The 19,871-nt window shown below is 35.0% G+C and overlaps 2 long non-coding RNA genes across 2 annotated transcripts in view; one reads left to right on the forward strand and one right to left on the reverse strand.

Moving 5' to 3' along the window:
- The window catches only part of LOC123610698, a 392,464-nt gene that overhangs the window by 79,574 nt on the left and 293,019 nt on the right, over positions 1-19,871 (reverse strand). Inside the window, exon 5 of the long non-coding RNA XR_006718253.1 lies at positions 7,357-7,417. This is a non-coding gene — a long non-coding RNA (uncharacterized LOC123610698). The remainder of the gene's footprint in view (positions 1-7,356; positions 7,418-19,871) is intronic.
- Positions 8,880-11,515, forward strand: LOC123610699. The gene is made up of 2 exons (XR_006718254.1): positions 8,880-9,634; positions 9,919-11,515. It is a non-coding gene; the product is annotated as an uncharacterized LOC123610699 (long non-coding RNA).

A 19,871-nucleotide genomic window follows, 5' to 3' on the forward strand; every position in this document is an offset into this window, starting at 1 on the left:
GTAATGGGAAAAACGAGGTTGAATATGATTAGGGTTAAGTAAGAGTTCCAGGAGTCCAGAATGAAGAGAAACAGAAGAGGATTTAAGAGGGATCAGAGACAGGAGAGAGACATGGGTAGTTTATTTAACTCACACATTCCACATGGAGTAGAAAGAAGTCACAAATGAAGGCACACACAAGACAATGCCGACTTAAAAATCAAGAACTACCCTCCAGTAGACTTGTCCAAAGTTAAATATGATATTTCTAATTTCTCTTAAATTCTAAACTTTAAAATCTTGAAGAAGTATACTTAAATATAGAATTACCCTAATGTATCACATAATGTTTTTGTTTCACTTAAAAATGTTTTGTTCATTCACCAAAGATTTCATCATATATGCAGAGCCCTAGGGTAGGGAGTTGTGAGTTTGGAAAAGACAGCTATTTCTGTACACAAGGGGCTTAGGTTTAGTATAAATAATAGAGAGTAGCTAATTTCATAAATCACCTTCAAATAGTATATCACAGGCTTAACTGAACGTTATAGACTGTGTTTAAAAAAAAAACCCTTATCCCATAATGATATATTCTGAAGAGTCTAGAAATATCTCAGATAACATAGGACTTTACCGCTGAAGCATAGTTTATTTTAAGGTGTGTATAGTTTCTCACCATTGCTTATAAATGATCTACAGTTCAACCCAATCCAACAATTAAAAAAAAAGTATATACAGTGCTAGGAAGTCACAGTCCACTTGGACACTTGGACTTACTGCTAATGGAAGTTAGAAAAAGCTCTGTGGGAAAAAATAGTTTCAATGGCTATCAGAATTTGAAATTGAGAAAGTCCTTAGAGAAAGAGTAAAGACTTGGGGATGAAGAAGTGATATCCACTAATCTTGAAGAACATGATGTTAACATGGAGCAGGTTTGTTTGGAAACGGTAGTGGATGGTAGCAATTAGTAAACAAGTAAGAGATGAATGCTCTCTCGGTATGTCAGATCCTTCACCTCATGGTCTTTCACAGGCATTCCTCACAGGTCTTTTAGGGAGGTATCAGTGCTCCCCAAGATCAATGTTAGTCATGCAGAAGTCATAATAATTCTGAAAGGCAGAGGATATCATTAGTGACTTCAAGAATTATTCCTACATTCTGTGGAAGAGAATCCAGGCATGGGTACAAAGTAAGGTTCAGGGTGGCAGAATTTCGTATCACATCTTTTGGGGAATCTTAGGGAATCACCTATGCTCATGAGTCAGCACTTGATAATAGGGAATAAGAGAAACAGAATAATTATTTACAGAAAGAGACTCATTTATTCTAATAGCATAGTTCATGGACTTCTGGATTGTTTTCAAAAAGGCTCAGTTCAACTGCCAAGTAATTTATCTGATTCCCTCATAGTTCACTGAACTAATAATAACAAGCAATATAAGAGTATTAACATGAACTGGTGTTATAAACTAAATTAGACTTTTCTAGCATGGTCCAATTGACTGATTTGCAGTTGGTTTTCCTTTTCCTTCCTTTCTCCCTCCCTGATTCCATGCTTCCAGTTCCAACTCCTCCTGCCTCACTCCACAAAGCATCTAAACAAAATCAGCTACTCTGAACAAAAAGTCTCAAAATATCAAGAGTGATAGTGGTTAAGTGAAATTTGCCAATATTTAATTGTTTCCTGAATTTTCATACTTCTTTTGTTACCAAATATGGAAATCCTGCTACATAGTAAAACTTGACCACTTAAAATTCTTACAGGAATTATTCAATCTACACAGTTGTTCCCTCACTGAATTCTAACTCTCTAAATGTACAATATTTCCCCATGGTTTATTGGGCATAATTGAACTATTCCTAGATATTTGACACCAGCAGTGGTCCTGAATCTTGGCTTCTTTGAAATAATCTTATCAATCTGTGTATTTGTCATCCATAATTTTTTTTATAAAACTATAGTAAGCTAAATAACCTCCATAGTTGGAAGAGCAAATTCATAATTAATCACTAGTGAAAGCATCCCCATGTAGTATTCTCACCCTACAGAAGAGTTTTTATTTTCTTCATTTATGCTAATCATATCCTCTGCCTTTCAGAATTATTATGACTTCTGTATGACTAACACTTTTGATCACAGCTATGTCATTGTAAGTTTTATTTTATTTTTTTTAATTTTTTTTTCAACGTTTATTTATTTTTGGGAGAGAGAGAGACAGAGCATGAACGGGGGAGGGGCAGAGAGAGAGGGAGACACAGAATCGGAAACAGGCTCCAGGCTCTGAGCCATCAGCCCAGAGCCCGACGCGGGGCTCGAACTCACGGACCGCGAGATCGTGACCTGGCTGAAGTTGGACGCTTAACCGGCTGCGCCACCCAGGCGCCCCTCATTGTAAGTTTTAAACTGTTCTCTCATGATAACAGTTCACTTTAGATAAGGTAGATAAGAGACCACAATTCTATGCATTTGACATGGTATTTTCAGAAGATTATCACTGTACACCACAGTTGACTTCTGTGATACACTTAACTCTGTTGCAACACGTGGAAACAGGCATTTCTGGACAATAGTATTCTACTTGGCCCATCAAAGATGCTGACTTGGTCTTCAAAGCTATACACAAGAGTGTTGGGATACACACACACACACACACACACACACACACACACACGTGTGTGCAAAAGGAACTCCAGGCTCTCAAGGGCTACACTATTTACAAAGATGTAATTGTTTACCACTCAGTTGTCTACTTCTTACACTTTTGTGTAGAACTGCTACCATTAGGCACAACATTGTTTTTCTTTGCTAGGAGTACTTTCCTTCTCATCTCTTCATTTCCTCTGTCTCTTTCTCACTCTCTTGTCTATGTCTCCTGCCTCTTGCTTACTATCTTTTGATTGGTCCTTAAAAAGACTCTTCCCAGGCTCTGGGCTGATGGCTCAGAGCTTAGAGCCTGCTTCCGATTCTGTGTCTCCCTCTCTCTCTGCCCCTCCCCCATTCATGCTCTGTCTCTCTCTGTCTCAAAAATAAATAAACATTAAAAAGAAAATTAAAAAAAAAATAAAAAAATAAAAAGACTCTTCCTTCTTAGCAACTACTAGTATTTATTTATTTATTTATTTATTTATTTATTTATTTATTTGAGAGAGAGAGCGAGAGGCAAAGGGAGAGGGAGAGAATCTTAAGCAGGCTCCATGCTGAGTGGGGCTCAATCTCACAACCCTGGGATCATGACCTGAGCTGAAATCAAGAGTCAGATGCTCAACCTACTGAGCCATCCAGGAGCCTTAAGAATACTAGTCTTGAACCTCTGTGTACTAATCAAATAACTTTGCTTGAAATTATTGGTATTCAGCTTTCTAAGGCTCATGTGTTCTTCCTTTGGTGATTCAAAAGTTCCTTCTTCACCATTGTTGGCAAATTCTAGATTCTGAGATATTCTGGATGCAAGTGTTCTATAGGAAGCTTATCACCACATTGCCAGTATCTTAGGGTTCTTAACACATTGATATCTAAAAATCTTTTCTAATGTATTCAATGTTTCATACATAGCGTTTAAGGTTCCAATATCTACAACTATTCAATTCTGTGACTGAAAGATGATCTACATAAACTAGTTTCTCTATATAAGTTACACCATTCATTGCCACTAAAATTTATGACAGTTTAATGGACTCCAAAGAGACTCATTTGCTTTGTACAGACAGAATATTACAGGTGCCTTCCCTTCAAACAAAAGTGTGATCTAATCCTCTATTATACTTCATATAATTATTATTAATTTCTTGACATACTTATGATATTGCTGTTTCTGGTTTATTCAACAGATGTAGCTGTACAAAAATAAAAGGTAGAATACAAGGGAAGTATACAAAACACAAAAAGCTGATTTGTAAAATTGATGCTGAAAGAAAAACTATTTATCTAGAAATCAAGGAATTTAAAAATTCAAAAGAAATACACACAATCTAAATTTAGAGTTATAAACTATAATGAAATTATTAATAAAAATGAATCTGCTCTATTTTTATTCTAGGGATAAAGTAATTCTAAATTTTAAATTGTATGTCTAGGATGAATGGGCACACTCAACACAGTAAAAAAAAAAAAAAAGCAAGTATATTAACTGATGCAGAGCAGTGTGGGAATTAAATTTAGGCAAATTTCAGGACCAACACACAATACTCAAATTTGTGACTATTTTTGTAATTCATTCAAATATTCAGTAGAAACTCATCACAGGGTGAGATCTTATACTCCATTCATTCATCCAATAAATATTTAGATCTTATGTGTAAACCACTGTAGGGGATACAATGAAAAATAAGGCATGGACTTTGCCCTCAAGGGGCTTACAGTCTAGTATATACTGGGAAAAAAATAAACAAGCACATAGATAACCATAATATAAGGGAGAAAGTGATGTGTCATAAGAAAGACTCAGACAACGTGCTATTAGATCATTGATACCAGCAGACTTGTTTTTTTATTTTTGTTTTTGTTTTACTGTAGTGTCTAAGTAGCCAATAGAATAGAAAGAGAGACCAATGATCCCTTTGCAAAATTAAGAGCCAAATTTTGTGAATCTTTGTCTGAAAAGTTGCAATATCAATGCAGTTTAAGTCACTGCTCACCAGTTCCTAAAAATGTTCGCTCATAAAGTAACAACCTATTAGAAATACCATCTTGCCAATTTTTATAAGAAGATTCAAATGGAATAATCTAGTATTTAGGGATGAAAAGATCATTTTAATGTAATAAAGCCTCAAATTAATTATCCAAAATACTCATGACACATTACCTTCTTGCACAGAAATTGGCTTGATCAGATTAAAGTGGTGAAGGATTCCTCGATGGCTCAAGTGTGCTCCAAGGAAAGCTAGAAGGTTGTACAGTTAACTCCCAGGGTGTAACTCTAAACCATACAACCTACTACCTCAACCCGGATGCACACAGCTTCCAATGTTGCTTCAAACTCCTTATCATATCTTCAGTCAGCTCCTCCAAATATGGCGGCCATACACCTAAGGGCTTGGCAAGGACGTAGATATAATACGCTAACATTTCACCAATGAACTTAATTATGTGTCTCCTAGGACTATCCTAACCTCTTGGATTTCCAGCACAGGTCATACAAAATGTCCTCTGACATCTCTCCTGGCATAGTTCTCCCAGTAATTAATAATATTAAAAAGAAATAGCATTCAACTTCATTTTTCAAGAGAAAACAGCTCAATAGTAATACATAAATCCCAGTTATAACCTTTAATTTCCTTATTGAAGTCGATGAGGTATACTAACCACTATAATGTGAACTTAAGTATCTGAACAGGATCTATTCAGACCATGTTTCAAACCCTGCTATAAAGATTCAAGTTTCTTAAGTAATTTACTATACTTGGCTTCAAACTTAAATGGCTATGTTATAAACCCTTCCTAGTGTTCGACAGTTGAAGCCTGCCTCTAAAGACAGATGAGGGTTAATATATACATGAGAAACAAAGAAAAATATAAATTCTTCAAAAGTAATCAACTAAAATTTAACAGGAGCTTGACTAAAATTTATTTAACGGCATTTGTCTATAACATTTTGTTAGATTACCACACTGACAAAGACCCATAGAAGCGAGCTTGTGCAGTCCACTTCACCACAAGATCGGATCTACGGGTTTATGCCAATGGGCAACATCTCACTTGGGCTCCCTATTAATGCAGAATTTGTTGTAAATATCTGATGAAATTAAATGAAAATAATCATATCGATCCTTTAGTATAAATATTTTAAATGCTAAAATGCTTTTAGTATACATATTCCCAGTTAAAGGCCTTCATAAATATCCTACACTAAATACAGGTTTCTATACATGAGAATTTGAAGACTAGTATATTGAAATATTTTTCACAGATAACTTTTGTTTTAATAGTGAATATTTTGTATTTGGACTGTTCTAATTAATAACGAGTTTTAAAAGAAAAAAAAGGATATATACATGCATGTATGAATTATGTAATTGTGAGGCATGAATGTAGTACTACCAGCCTATAATTAAGACCAAATTAACTATTAAGCTAATTGTGTAAGAGTCAGACTGTGCTTGTTTTAACTCTTTTATAAAACCTCGGTTAGTGGTTTTAAGGAATGGGTAACATTATAACCTTCTCATAAAACAAGTAAGATTCTGTTGACTAGACAGAGAATGCAGGAAGTTATTGAAAAGTATTAAATGTATACATATGTGTCTATAGTTGGATTAAAACTGAAATTAACTATATTTGGATAAACTATTATCAGAAAACCAAAATTAATGACATACTAACAAGCATTATTACTACTAGCAATGTTACTACTACTAAAATTTATACTCCAGATCTATTGCATAAAAGAGAATATATCTTGCCTCTTCAACACAATATATTTAAATTTATTTTTCAAAAAAAGATATTCTTAAACATACTATATAGCTACATACAACTCTTACCTGGTCAACAGGTTGGGCAAAAATAAATTGTCACTAAAAAAATTTTAAACCACCAGACAATAAGCAAACACACAAAGAATAAACATAAAGCCAGCCACACTCACGTTTTTTAAAAGATTTTAAGCTCAACAGCAACAAAATTGTAAGTTGTACAGTCATTAATCGTATCACTCATATCCACAATATTTAGCATTTCTAAATTATATCTTCATTGTGAAAAATAGTAACACTACATAAAAATTACTTAGTGTTTTTGCATGTTTTGAAATAAATGAAATGTGTTTCTTAAACTTTAAATAGATGATTTGGTCTACATAATTTTTGCCATTATTTGTTTTCTAATTATTGCCATACTTATTAAAAACCACAGTAAAAAATCAACAATCATGCATTTAATTATAGTAAAAATGTCTCAACATATATTAATAAATTTAGATGTGAAATAAAAAGCAACATTTGTTTTGGGTTTTATCATAACTATAAGAATGTATATTTTGGTTTCATTATCTTAGATCATTTTTTGAAAACAGCACAACTTTATTCCCTCCCCCCAGATTTCACTTCCTTTTATATGGTATGACAAATAAAAAATATATATTTTCTTTTTCTAAATTACTTTCTATTCAACCGTTCTATGAATGGATGTATAGCTACATGAATGGATATATAGATACAGAATTCAAAGGGACTCAAACTGCACACTGATCATAAACTCAGACAAAAATTTTTCACAAAGGTAGGTAACAGTATAAATTCTCAAGCCATCAATGAAAATTCCAACAACTAGATCCATAGAGAATATGAAACGAATTCTTATCACTAAACACAGTCAAAATTGTTTTATTTTTTTCTTTAAAAATATTAAATATTAATTGCTCTTTTGTTTTTTGTTTTTACCTGAGATGATTTTCTCCTATGATCACTTTCTTCACTTCTCATATCCATTTTAAGTTTTTCCCTAAAACAACCACAAAAGGAGAAATATCAGACAACTGCTGTCTAGGAGAATCATCTGGCTGGATGGTGGGAATGAAGGTAGACGGTCGAGAACAAAACACAATGTCAAAATGGGCAAAACCTTTTAAAGTATTTTTTTTTAAAGGCTTGGAAGACTCACAGAGCCCCACCCAAGGCTACTCATATGACATATAATGTGGTTTCATAGTTTGCATTTATGCGTTCATTTTGGTTGGTGTTGTTTTCACAGTAACAGTTTTGAAAGTGAAAGGAGGCATGGCTGTTAAAGAAGCGACTAGGTTTTGCACAATGAACTAGTGAAAGCTGAAAAGAGATTTGGATTTGGCATGGAGCTTAATAAGATAATTAAGAGTGTAGAGATTAATGGCTCCTAAAAATAACATTTAAAATAATGTTTTTCAACTAAAGGATCTTGAAACATGAAAACAGGTTTATAAATGTTAATTAAGCCTGTGAAAGTTGATGCTCCATTAGCTGAGGCAGCATGAAGGAGCAAGGGCTATTTTTTAAATAATTAGTGAACAATAACCGATAAACTTAATAAAACGTTTTATTTGAATATTATCAGTATATAGGGTAATTGCAATTTCCCATAATTCTTCATGGAATAACAAAAAAGAAGGTAGAATGCATCAGTTCTATAATATTTTCTCTTTGTTTACCCTACATATTTTCAATATGATAAAATATGATTTTAAAAGCACAACAGTTTGCTTAAAGTTTATTCTTTTCGTGGAAAATATTATAGCACCAATTCTTAATATGCAAATCATAGTGTTCATTCATATACGCTGTATTTTTAAGAAGCACTTTCTCTTTTTAGCAATTTTTAAACATGTTTAGAAACAGTTTTAATCAAAATTAAAATAGGTGGAATACATCTGCTAATCCTTTCCCACTGAACCAGGCAAAACTGGGTTTTGTTATGAAATGCTTAAATTGCTTAGCAATTTACTTGTACAAATAGACAAAATAATTAGAATGCAATGCATTTATCTACTGAGCCAATCATTGCTTTAAACTTAAAACAAGTTTGTATGTACTTTTTCCACTAAAATACTTAATGGATATTTCTAGCGCTCTCTGGAACTGCCCTAAGACAAATGTTTCTTTTAAAATATATTTTAAAAGAGAGTATTATTGTGAAACAAGCTTCTTTTTTACTTAGCAACTGAGAACATGATCTTTACATCTCTATTTCGGTTATACTGAAATCCTGGTAAATAGTTTAAATATAACTTCCCCCAAACTAATTTTATTTGTCAGTAGTTTAATGTATCTTCTAATATGACCCTTTTTTTTTTTAGAAGTTCAAAAAGTTTCTTCTTCCACATTTCAAATTATGAGTCACAGCAAACGAAAGCTTTAGTTTCTTTAAACAGCTAGGACTAAATGCTCACTTTTCTTAGATAGCAAAAACTAATACTGTACATGAAAAGCATAGATAACATACTAATGTCTTTCCAAACTTCGATGTATAACAAAAGTAAAAACATGTACCGTCCTTTCCATAGACATTTTTCTATTTTTACTTAAGTTTCTATTCTAATCAGGATTAGAGCAAGACAGCAAAAGGAAAAAGTTAATAAGAGTAAAGTGGGTGATGAGCTAAATAAGAGTACATTGAAAGTTCAAGGTTCCCCTTTTATATAAGAGTAGGCTTAAAAAGAAACAACAAAAAAAGTTATACCTGATATGAAAGGTGCGATTTCACCAAGTGCAATATATTGCTAATTATGCCATATTTTTTGAAATAATAAAAATAAGGAAGGCTCATTTGGTTATGTTGCCTTACAAAGCTGCTTTACAAAGCCCGATGTCTCTGTAGGTATACAAGCCAATGTTTGCTTTTTTTTTGGTTTGTTTTGGTTTGGATTTTTGTTTGTTTGTTTTTGTTTTTGTTTTTGAGCAGGAGCGTCTCATTTTTTTTCAGCACTGTTGCATGAAGTAGGACAAACTCAGATTTTTTTTTTTTTCTTCAGGGCTCCTGTTATTTCTTGGAAAAAAAGGACCAGGGTGCTTGTCTTCTTTTTCTTCCTTCTCGGTATTCCAGGCACAAAGCACTGCGCAGAAGCTGCACCAATCCTTGCTGTCCCTGGCAGCAGAATGGTAGAAGGTGGGAGAGACCAGGAATCCTTCCAGGCTGAGCTGACTTTAGAAATGAGGATTGCACACGTTTGTCTCCTGAACCAAAAGGGTGAGAAGGCAGGGTGCCAGTTTGCTACTCTGCTGCAATGATCTCATGCTCACTGCTGCGGCCGTCCTGTTTGCCCTGTTCAAATGCCTGTTCATTATAAACCAAAAAAAAAAAAAAAAAAAAAAAAGTACTTGGATTCTTCAGCAAGCAGAAAGGGTATTAACATTAAAAAAAATCAGCAGTAAGAAAAGCCAAAAAACAAAAAGCACATACAATTTTAAGATTCACTTGTTATGCCTCAATATTCTGTTTATATTTTTCTCTCTCTTTTTTTTCCTATTTAGAGATAAGCAGCAGAATTTATCAGGCGTGAAAGGGACAGCCTCCTGGTGGCCTGCCAAAAACCCAGAATAAAGGCGAAGTTGTGCTTCAAAGCTCAGTCGCTTGCTGAGTCTGGCTAAAGTCAAGTATTAAGATCCACCATTTTCTGAGCCATGCTAGAAAAGAAGAAAAAAGTCAGGACGGTTGCTGCTTTCCAAGTCTCCGTTGGCACCATCACAAAATCTCAGTCGTAAGGTCACATGATTCTCTGCCAAATGTAGAGTGCATTCCCATCAAACCATTCTGCTGATACTGCGAAGGCAGCTATTGTCTCGTTTAGACCCAAAGTTCAGCCCACTCTTCATTGAATTAGCTGAAAAACGCATCACCTTTGGGGGCTGGGAGTCATGGAAACGTCTACCTGGCAAGCTGCCCACTTTTTCTGCCCATCAACCAGAGATGGAATTGTGCTGCCTGATGCAATGAGGACTTGGAATGTGAAGACTCGTCCAAAGTGAATCTGATTCTTGCAACGCCTGTTTCAGTTTGCACAGAAAACTCTGGCTTCTTTTATTTAAGGTGGTGGTGGTGGTGGGGGGGGGGGGAATCTTTCCTACTAACTGTAGCAAATAAAGGTCTGAACATGCCTACTCTGCAACTTTATTTCACAACACACCCAAATGGTTCTCAAATGAAAAGACGGAAGCCCTGCAAGTGTTCTGAGTTAAAGGCATCCCATCCTCTGTCTCCTACTCCTTACTAATACATGCAACAAGCTCAGGACATTTGTTTTAGTCTCTCACATTAAGATTTAAAATCTGTGCGATTCTTCTTGCTTTCTATTACTTTCTGATTTTATCTGGCACACGTTTTGTACTACATGGCCACAAAATCCACTAGCAACAGTGGGGATGCATTATTGCTTCAATCTCCTTCAAAGTGGTCCCCAGAGAGAGCTAGTTGTCTCTTCAACCACACAAAACCTTGCAACTGGGTTCTGTGGTAATCCTCATCAGTACCTAGCACAGCTGCTGTGCTGGTTTGCTGAGAATGACTCATGTAAGTAGTGCTCTTTCTGTTCCTTCGCTAGCTACAGTTTGCCTGTTTGGCATGAAAGATGCCTTTGAAAGATGTAGGGAATGTTATCAACACCTCTCAGGCAATGAAATGAAATGGTTCCCCCTCCCCAATGAATTTCCATTCTAGCAGGCGACCAAAGTTCCCATGGAGGAACATTTCCAGACTTTCTAACAAAAGTACAGTGAATTAAATCTTTCACCATTTCCTTAAGCAGAATCTAAAGCCAGGCGGGAAAACGAGCATTATTAGTATTTAAACCAAACATACTCAGTAGTACTAAAAAGAATCATGTTCTTCTCCTCCATTAAAAAAAATGGTTCGGTAATGGGAGATCTTTATCTAAAGTATAATTATGCTTGCAAAAAAATTATTTGCAGGACTTTACCAAACGATGGGCTAACATTATCCCTCCTCCATGGATATACAGCCACACAACACACATTACATGACAAAGGTTTAAAGATAATCAAACCACGATTTAACTAAAAGTCAATCATCATCATCAAAAAAAAAAAAAAAAAGATTCAGGGATCTAGGAAATAGACCCTAAAAATAGTCTAGGTCTTTTTTATGCCATGTTCTTTGGGTAACTTTCTTTTGAAATGATAGGAGGGAATATGCACATGTGCACACGTGCGCACATGCACACACACACACACACACACACATACACACACGGGAACCATTCTGGCATCTTCCCCATTTGTAATTCAAAATACAAACAATTCTAAACCATAAGACAAAAACTGACACATGTGCTGAAATTAAAATTGCTTTCTTCTAGGTTGCAAAATTCTGGACAAATTTTGCTAATGCCCTAAGCACATGCTTGCAGTGCCTGGTGGAAATCAAGCATGGGCGACAGACACATATGTCTCATGCTTTAGCATAGCAAGAATCAAGTAGATAGGCTCTTACAGAAAGAAAAATTTAGATTTTCAGTTCTCATTCACTTATTCAGCAGGTATTTATTAAGTACTAGAATGTGGGTTGGCCTTGTGACAGGCACAGGGTAATAGCAATGAATCAAATGAACCTGCCCCCCCCGCCCCGCCCATGCGGGAGTCATTCAGAGAGAACTTTCAAGTGAGAAAAGCTCACTTCTAAATGTAAGTGTCTCAATAAATGCTAAAGGAGACTTTATTGGTGATAAAGGAATCAAGAAACAAACTAGCAGAAATTGGAAAGTAGAAGTGAAATGGGTATTGAAAAGTACATTACAGATAGAGATGTGTTGTTTCAAGTTTTCTCTTTTTTAATAGAAAATTTATTAGTCAGTTTTTAATCATTCTGTTTAAGTTCCTTAAAGAAACTACTGTGAAAATTGAATATGCTGCCTTCCCAATTAAAAACATATATAAAACAGAAAAAAAAGAAAGAAACAGGTGAAATTCACTTCCAGGAAGATGTAGTAGATAGTTTTTCCTAATCCTTCTGCTAGGTACAACGAAAAACCTCTGGACATCATACGTAAGACAAATGTAAGGAGACTCTGAAAGATGAAGAGAAGAAGACAGAACAGCTAGGGACCTCAGGACCCAAGGAACAACATCATGGTAAATTCCTTGGATTTTAGTTTTGCCTCATATATTCAAACTTCAAGCTGAAGAAGCTGACAATCCAGAGACACCAACTGGTGCAGACCAGAGAAGCCCCCAACAAAAGTCTGTTCTCTGTAGCCAAAGAACCAAGAAAGCAGCAGCACAGAAAGACAGAAAGCACTGGGACAATACCACTTTGCTTTAGTCAGACACCACACACACAGCCATCCCTAACCTGCAAAGGCCCAATGAGGAGCCTCCTACTGACCCTTGTTAGGCTAGAAGAAAGCATCCTAACACCTCCTCTCCCCAATCCTAGGGTGGTGTAAGGAAGTCTGAGTAGGGAATTGGGATTGGGACTTTTGTCCCTGTCAGTGGATAACAAAGTCTCTACTCTAACCTGATGTATTATCATCAGTAGACTCCAGATAGGGATCCTGGACTTCCACTGCAACTCAGTAATAATGAGGCACTCTTCTCTCTCCCTACTAAGGTTGTGTTGGACAGAGAAGGCCAAGTGGAGAGTTGGGACATTAGAAACTGCCCAACCCTACCATTCCCCAACCTGTAAGGTACCAGCAAAGGCCATCATGGGAGCAATAACAAACCACTCCCATTACTCCTAGCCAATAAAGTATCAATGGATGCCTAGTGGGGAACAGGAACGCTCACCACCACCCAACACTAACACAGAGCCCTCCCACTCAGGAGTCAATGCTAGCCAGGAGGGAGAGACCTGGACTTCCGTCTATACCTGCAATGACAAGTGTCCCCTTTCTCTGCTGGAGTAGTGTCAGAGGAATCTAGATAAAATCAAAAGTTTAAATAATAGTAATAATATAATTAAATAATAATATGAAACTGAAAATAATCTGTCATACAATGAAGCAGAAAAATCTCTAAATAAACATTAAAAAAATTAAAAAAAAAAGGGGGCGCCTGGGTGGCTCAGTTGGTTAAGCATCCGACTTCAGCTCAGGTCATGACCCCACAGTTCATGAGTTCAAGCCCTGCATCAGACTCTGTGCTGACAGCTCAGAGCCTGGAATCTGCTTTGGATTCTGTGTCTCCCTCTCTCTCTGCTCCTCCCCCCCTCATGCCCTGTTTCTGTCTCTGTCTCTCTCGCTCTCAAAAATAAAACAACATTAAAAAAAAGAAACATCTCAAACTAAATGTAAAAAGACATCAATACTTGTAAACACCAAGATAATAGAGATATTAGAATTATCTCACAAAGATTTTAAAGTAGCCATCATTAAAATGCTTCAGTGAGAAATTATGAACATGGCTGGAACAACAAAAAAAATTAAAAGTGTTAGCAAAGACATAGAAGCTTTCTAGAATAACCAGATGGGAATTTTAGAACTGAAAAACATGGTAACTGCGATAAATTTAAAAAAATGCAAGGAGCAAAGGAAAGAACCAGTGAATAAGAAGAGAGAACAATAAAAATTATCCAATCTGAACCAGACAGAGAAAATATACTTTAAAAAAGTACAGAGACTTAGGAAACTGTGGAACTATACTAAAAGATAAAACATTTGTGCCATTGGAGTCCCAAAAAGAGAGGAGAAAGAGGGTAAGGCATAAAACATGCTAAAAAAATGGCCCCAAACTCCCAAAAGTTAGCAAAAGGCATGCAGATTTAAGAGTATGAACACACCACAAGCAAGGAAAAAAGCAAAGAAATCCACACCAAAACATATCATAGTCAAACTTCTGAAAACTAAAGACAAAGAAAAAATCTTGAAAGCAGCAAGAGAAAAACATAACCTTATCTTCAGAGGAAAAACAATTCTGACAAGTAAATTTCTCATCAGAAACCATGGAGGCCAGAGGAAGGGATACAACATTTTTAAAGGCTGAGAAAAAGAGCTGTCAGTCCAGAACCCTATATCCATGGAAAATATATTTTAGGAATGAAGGGGAAATCAGGACATTATCAGACGAAGGAAAAATAATATAATTTTTCAACAGTAGACCCACCTTAAAAGAATAGCAAAGGAAGTTGTCTAAATAGAAAGGAGATGATAAAAGAACCTTGGACTTTTAGAAAGGAATAAAGAATTCAATAACAAATTTATGAGTCAAAATAATAGACTTTCCTTCTCTGAGGTTTTCTAAATTATGTTTGATGGTGGAAACAAAAATTTAACAATGTCTAATGTGGTTCTAAGTGTATGTAGAGGAAATATTTAAGACAATTATAAATGGGTATGGACAAAAGTACAAAAAGGGAGGTAAGGTTTCTGATTTCACTAGGACTAGTAAAATGTACACCCGTTGTACACTGTGATAAGTTATGTATATATGATCTAATACATAAAACAGCCTCTATAAAAACTACATAAAGAAATACACTGAAAAATACTAGGTAAGTCAAAATTCTAAAAATTCTAAAAATTGTTTCAAAAACCCACAGGAAGGCAGGAGATATGAGAAACAAAGAAGAAAAAAAAAAACAAAGAAGAAACTGGTGTGCTTAAGCTATAACATATCAAAAATTAAATTGAATGTAAATTGTCTGAATATACCAATTAAGTGGCAGAGATATGCTTAGTGGATTTTTAAAAAGATGGCTGAATTATATACTGTCCAAAAGGAACTCAATTCAAATACAATGATATACACAGGTTGAAAGTAAAAACATGGTAAAACATGTATGTGTGTTATGTGTTTATGTTATATGTTATACCTATACATAGATATATTATGTCTGTTTTATGCAAACATTAATTAAATAAAGCAGGAGTAGCAACATTAATATCAAGTAAAAGAACTTCAATAAAAAATTACCAGAGACAGAAATAAACATCATAAAATGATAACAAAGAATATCCAACAAAACAACACAACAATCTTGAATGCCCATACAAAAAAAGAGCTACAAAATATGTGGAGTAAAAGTGGTAAAATAGAAAAATGGACAAATCCATGATTACAACTGTGAACTTAACGTACCTCTCAACAATTGACAGAACTGACAGAAAATTAGCAAGCATACAGGAACTTAATATCATCAACAAACAGGATCTAAATGATATTTCTAGAATGTACACCCAACAAAAGAGGAATACACATTCTTTTCAAGTGCCCATAAATATATTCCAACATAGGCCATATCCTGGTCCATAAAGCAATTATCAACAAATTAAAAACAAGTGAAATCATACAATGTTTTCTGACCAAAATAGAATCAAACCAGAAAACAGTAGGAGACAGATAATAGGAAAATCTCTAAACACTTGGAAACTAATCAACACACTTCTAAATAATCCATAGGTCAAAGAGGAAGTCTCAAGAAAAAAAAACACTGGAGTAAATGAAAATGAAAATAGAACATAGTAAAACTTGCAGGACACAGCTATAGCAGTGCTCAGAGGGAAATTGATAGCTCTAATTGCATACATTAGAAAAGTCTCAAATCAATAATCCAAACTCCAACCTCAACAACCAAGAACAAGAAGAGTAAAATCAATCTAAGGCAAAATACTACTACTACTACCACCAGTACTACTAAGGATAAGGATAAGAGCACAAATAAATGAAATTGAAAACAGAAAAACAATAGAGAAAATCAATGAGGCTATGAGTTGGTTCTTTGAAAAGATCAATAAACTTCTTGGCAAGGCTCCAGGATTCCTGACAAATAAAAAAGAGAGAAGACACAAATTGCCAATCAGGAATGAAACTGGTATATCACCACAGACACGTAAAGACAATACTGGAAAACTACAAACACTAAACACAGAACTTAGACAACTCAGATGAAGTGGACCAATTCTTCAAAAATACAGATTACCCCCAACTCACCCAATATGAATAACCATTTAACTATTAAGGAAATCGAATTTATAATTTAAAACTTGTCTCAAAAAGAAAACTCCAGGCCCAGATGGTTTTGTTGGATAATTCTAACCAATATTTAAAGACGATTTAACACATATTCAATACAATTGTTTTTAAAAAATCCAAGAGGGGAAAATTTCCAATTTATTTTATGACTCTAATGTCATCCTGATACTAAACCCAGCCAACATAGTAGAAAAAGAGAAACACATAGACCAATATCCCTAACAAACATAGACTTAAAATCCTTCATACTATACTAGCAAATACAATTCAGCAATATGTAAAAAGAATTATATACCATGACCACTTGAAGGTTATTCCACAGATGTAAATCTGTTCCAATATTCTGAAATCAAACAACATATTCACCATATTAATGGCTAAGAAGAAAAATAACATGATGATACGAATAGATGCAGAAAAATTCAGCACCCATTCATGACTGAAACTCTCCAACAACCAGGAATAGAGGGAAACTTCCTCAATCTGACAAAGATCTCCTATATAAAAAAACCCCACTATAGTTAGTATTCTACTTCATGGTGAAAAACTAAATGCTATCCCCCAAGATCATCAATAAAGCAAGGATGTTCACTATTACCATCTGTTCGATTTAGTGCTTTGAGTTCTAATCTAGCTGGTGTAAATAAGGCAAAAAGAAAATAAAATAAAAAGGAAATAAAATGTAGAAATATAAACACAACATTATTAAAATCGCTCAAAATTTAAATACTTGGGTATAGATATAACAAAATGTACAGAACTTGTATGCTGAAAACTATAAAATGCTGATGAAAGAAACCTGAGAGATCTGGGGCGCCTGCATGGCTCAGTCGGTTAAGCAACCAATTCTTGATTTCAGCTCAGGTCATGATCTCATGGTTTGTGAGATCAAGCCCCCATGGGTTCTGCACTGACAGCACAGAGTCTGCTTGGGATTCTCTCTCTCCCTCTTTCTCTTCCCTTCAGCTGCTCATATTCTTACATGCCTATGGGCTATGTCAAAAAAAAAAAAAAAAAAAGAACTTAAAGAAAAAAAGAAAGAAACCCAAGAGACCTGGAAAGACATATCATATTCATGGATTGCCAAGTCTCAGCATATTAAAGATGTCAATTCTTCCCAAATAGATATAAAGGTTTACCAAATTCTCAACAAAATTCAGAGAAACTTTTTGTAGATATATATAAAATTATTCTAAACTTCACATAGAAGAAACTAGAATAGCTAAACCAATTTTGTTAAAAAATATGTTGGGATGAATTGTCTAATTTCAAGACTTATTTTATAACAGTATATCATTTAGTATACTAATATTACATTAATATTATATATCTATATAATAGGATATTATTATAGTAAATACAACAATAGATTACTATTTGATTGTAATCAAGACTGTGTGGTATTGGCAGAGGTATAGGCAGGTCAATGAAACAAAACATGGAATTTACAAAGAGACCCACACATATATGCCCAACTGAATTTTAACAATGACACAAAACCAATACAATGGAGGAAAGGTAGTTTTTTCAACAAATGGTATTGGAGTAATTGATCATCCACAAGCACAAAAATAGGGAGAGAGGGAGAGGGAGAAGGAGAGGGAGAGGGAGAGGGAGAGAGAGAGAGAGAGAGACAGCAAGAGAGCTTTGATTTACATCTATACAAAATTTATACATCTTATTAAAAAATTAACTCAGAATGGGTTTCAGACTTAAATGTCAAGCATAGAACTTTTCATTAATAACCTAGAACAAAATTTTTGGGATCTGAGGCTAGGTAAAATGTTCCCAGAATTGACACCAAAATCACAATCCATAAAACCTAATACACTGGTCTTTGTAAAAATTAAAAAAAAAAAAAACTTTGCTCTATAGTAAATTCTATTAATAAAATTAAGTAGATAGATAATAGATAGATAAAAAGACCAGTTACCGATTGGAAGAAAATATTTTCAGACCACATTTGAGAGGACCAGTATCTAGACAATGCAAAGTATCTAGATAATGCAAAGTTCTCTCACATCTCAACAGTAAAAAAAAAAAAAAAAAAAAAAAAAAAAAAAAAAAAAAAAAAATTCAAATAATCCAAATGGAGAAAATGGGAAAAAGATAAAAAAAAAAGACATTTCATCCAAGAGCATATACAGATGGCAAAGAAGCACACTGGAAGATGCTGAACATCAGTAGCCATCAGGTAAATGCAAATTAAAACCATGAGATATCACTACACTCCTATTAGAAGAGCAAAAACAAAAAGCAAAATAGTTGGTGAGGATATTGGGTCACTGATATTACTGTTGATGAGAGTGTAAAATGGTACAGCAACTCTGGAACACAGTTGGTCATTTTCTTTTAAAAAGTAGACATATGCTTACCATACGACCCAGTAATTTGGCTCCTGGGCACCTATCCCAAAGAAATGAAAATGTATATTCATGCAAAAACCTGCACACGAATATTTACAACTCTTTTCACAAGAGCTCCAAACTGGAGACAACCCAGATGCCCTCACACTGACAAGCTGTCGAACAAACTATGGTACATCCATGGGATGGGATACTACTCAGCAGTAAAGAGGAGCCAAGTATTGATATAGTCAACAACCTGGAAGATTTCAAGAGAAATTATGCTGACTGCAAAAAAGCCAACCCCCAAAGGTTATATTCTACATGACTACATTCTAAATTCTTTTTTTTTTTTTAATTTTTTTTTCAACGTTTATTTATTTTTGGGAGAGAGAGAGACAGAGCATGAACGGGGGAGGGGCAGAGAGAGAGGGAGACACAGAATCGGAAACAGGCTCCAGGCTCTGAGCCATCAGCCCAGAGCCTGACGCGGGGATCGAACTCACGGACCGTGAGATCGTGACCTGGCTGAAGTCGGACGCTTAACCGACTGCGCCACCCAGGCGCCCCATACATTCTAAACTCTTGAAATGATAAAATTATCGAAATGAAAATGGATTAGTGTTTAAGGGTTGTTAAGGCGGGGTCAGGCGCAAGACAGAAGTGGGTGTGGTCAGGGGAAGGAAAAAAAAAAAAGAGGTTAGAGTGGGAGAGAGCCAAAGCATAAGAGACTCTTAAAAACTGAGAACAAACTGAGGCTTGATGGGGGGTGGGAGGGAGGGGAGGGTGGGTGATGGGTATTGAGGAGGGCACCTTTGGGATGGGCACTGGGTGTTGTATGGAAACCAATATGACAATAAACTTCATATATTGAAAAAAAATAAAAAATAAAATCTAGGTTGTCTGATAAAAAAAGGGGGTCAACATGAAGAATCCTTATGATGATGGAAATATTCTGGATCTTGAATGGATCCATGTCAGTATCTAAGTTGTGATATTACACTATAGTTTTCAAGGTGTTATCACTGGAGAGAACTGGGTAAACTACACATGATATATCTTTTTTTTTGTTTTGTTTTTAAGTAACAAATACACCAAGGCAACTGTTTTTACTGGTGGTGTGCACTGCTCTTGTGTTACTGTAAAGAAAACTCT

Source organism: Leopardus geoffroyi, chromosome C2, assembly GCF_018350155.1.
Source record: "Leopardus geoffroyi isolate Oge1 chromosome C2, O.geoffroyi_Oge1_pat1.0, whole genome shotgun sequence".
Lineage (NCBI taxonomy): Eukaryota > Metazoa > Chordata > Mammalia > Carnivora > Felidae > Leopardus > Leopardus geoffroyi.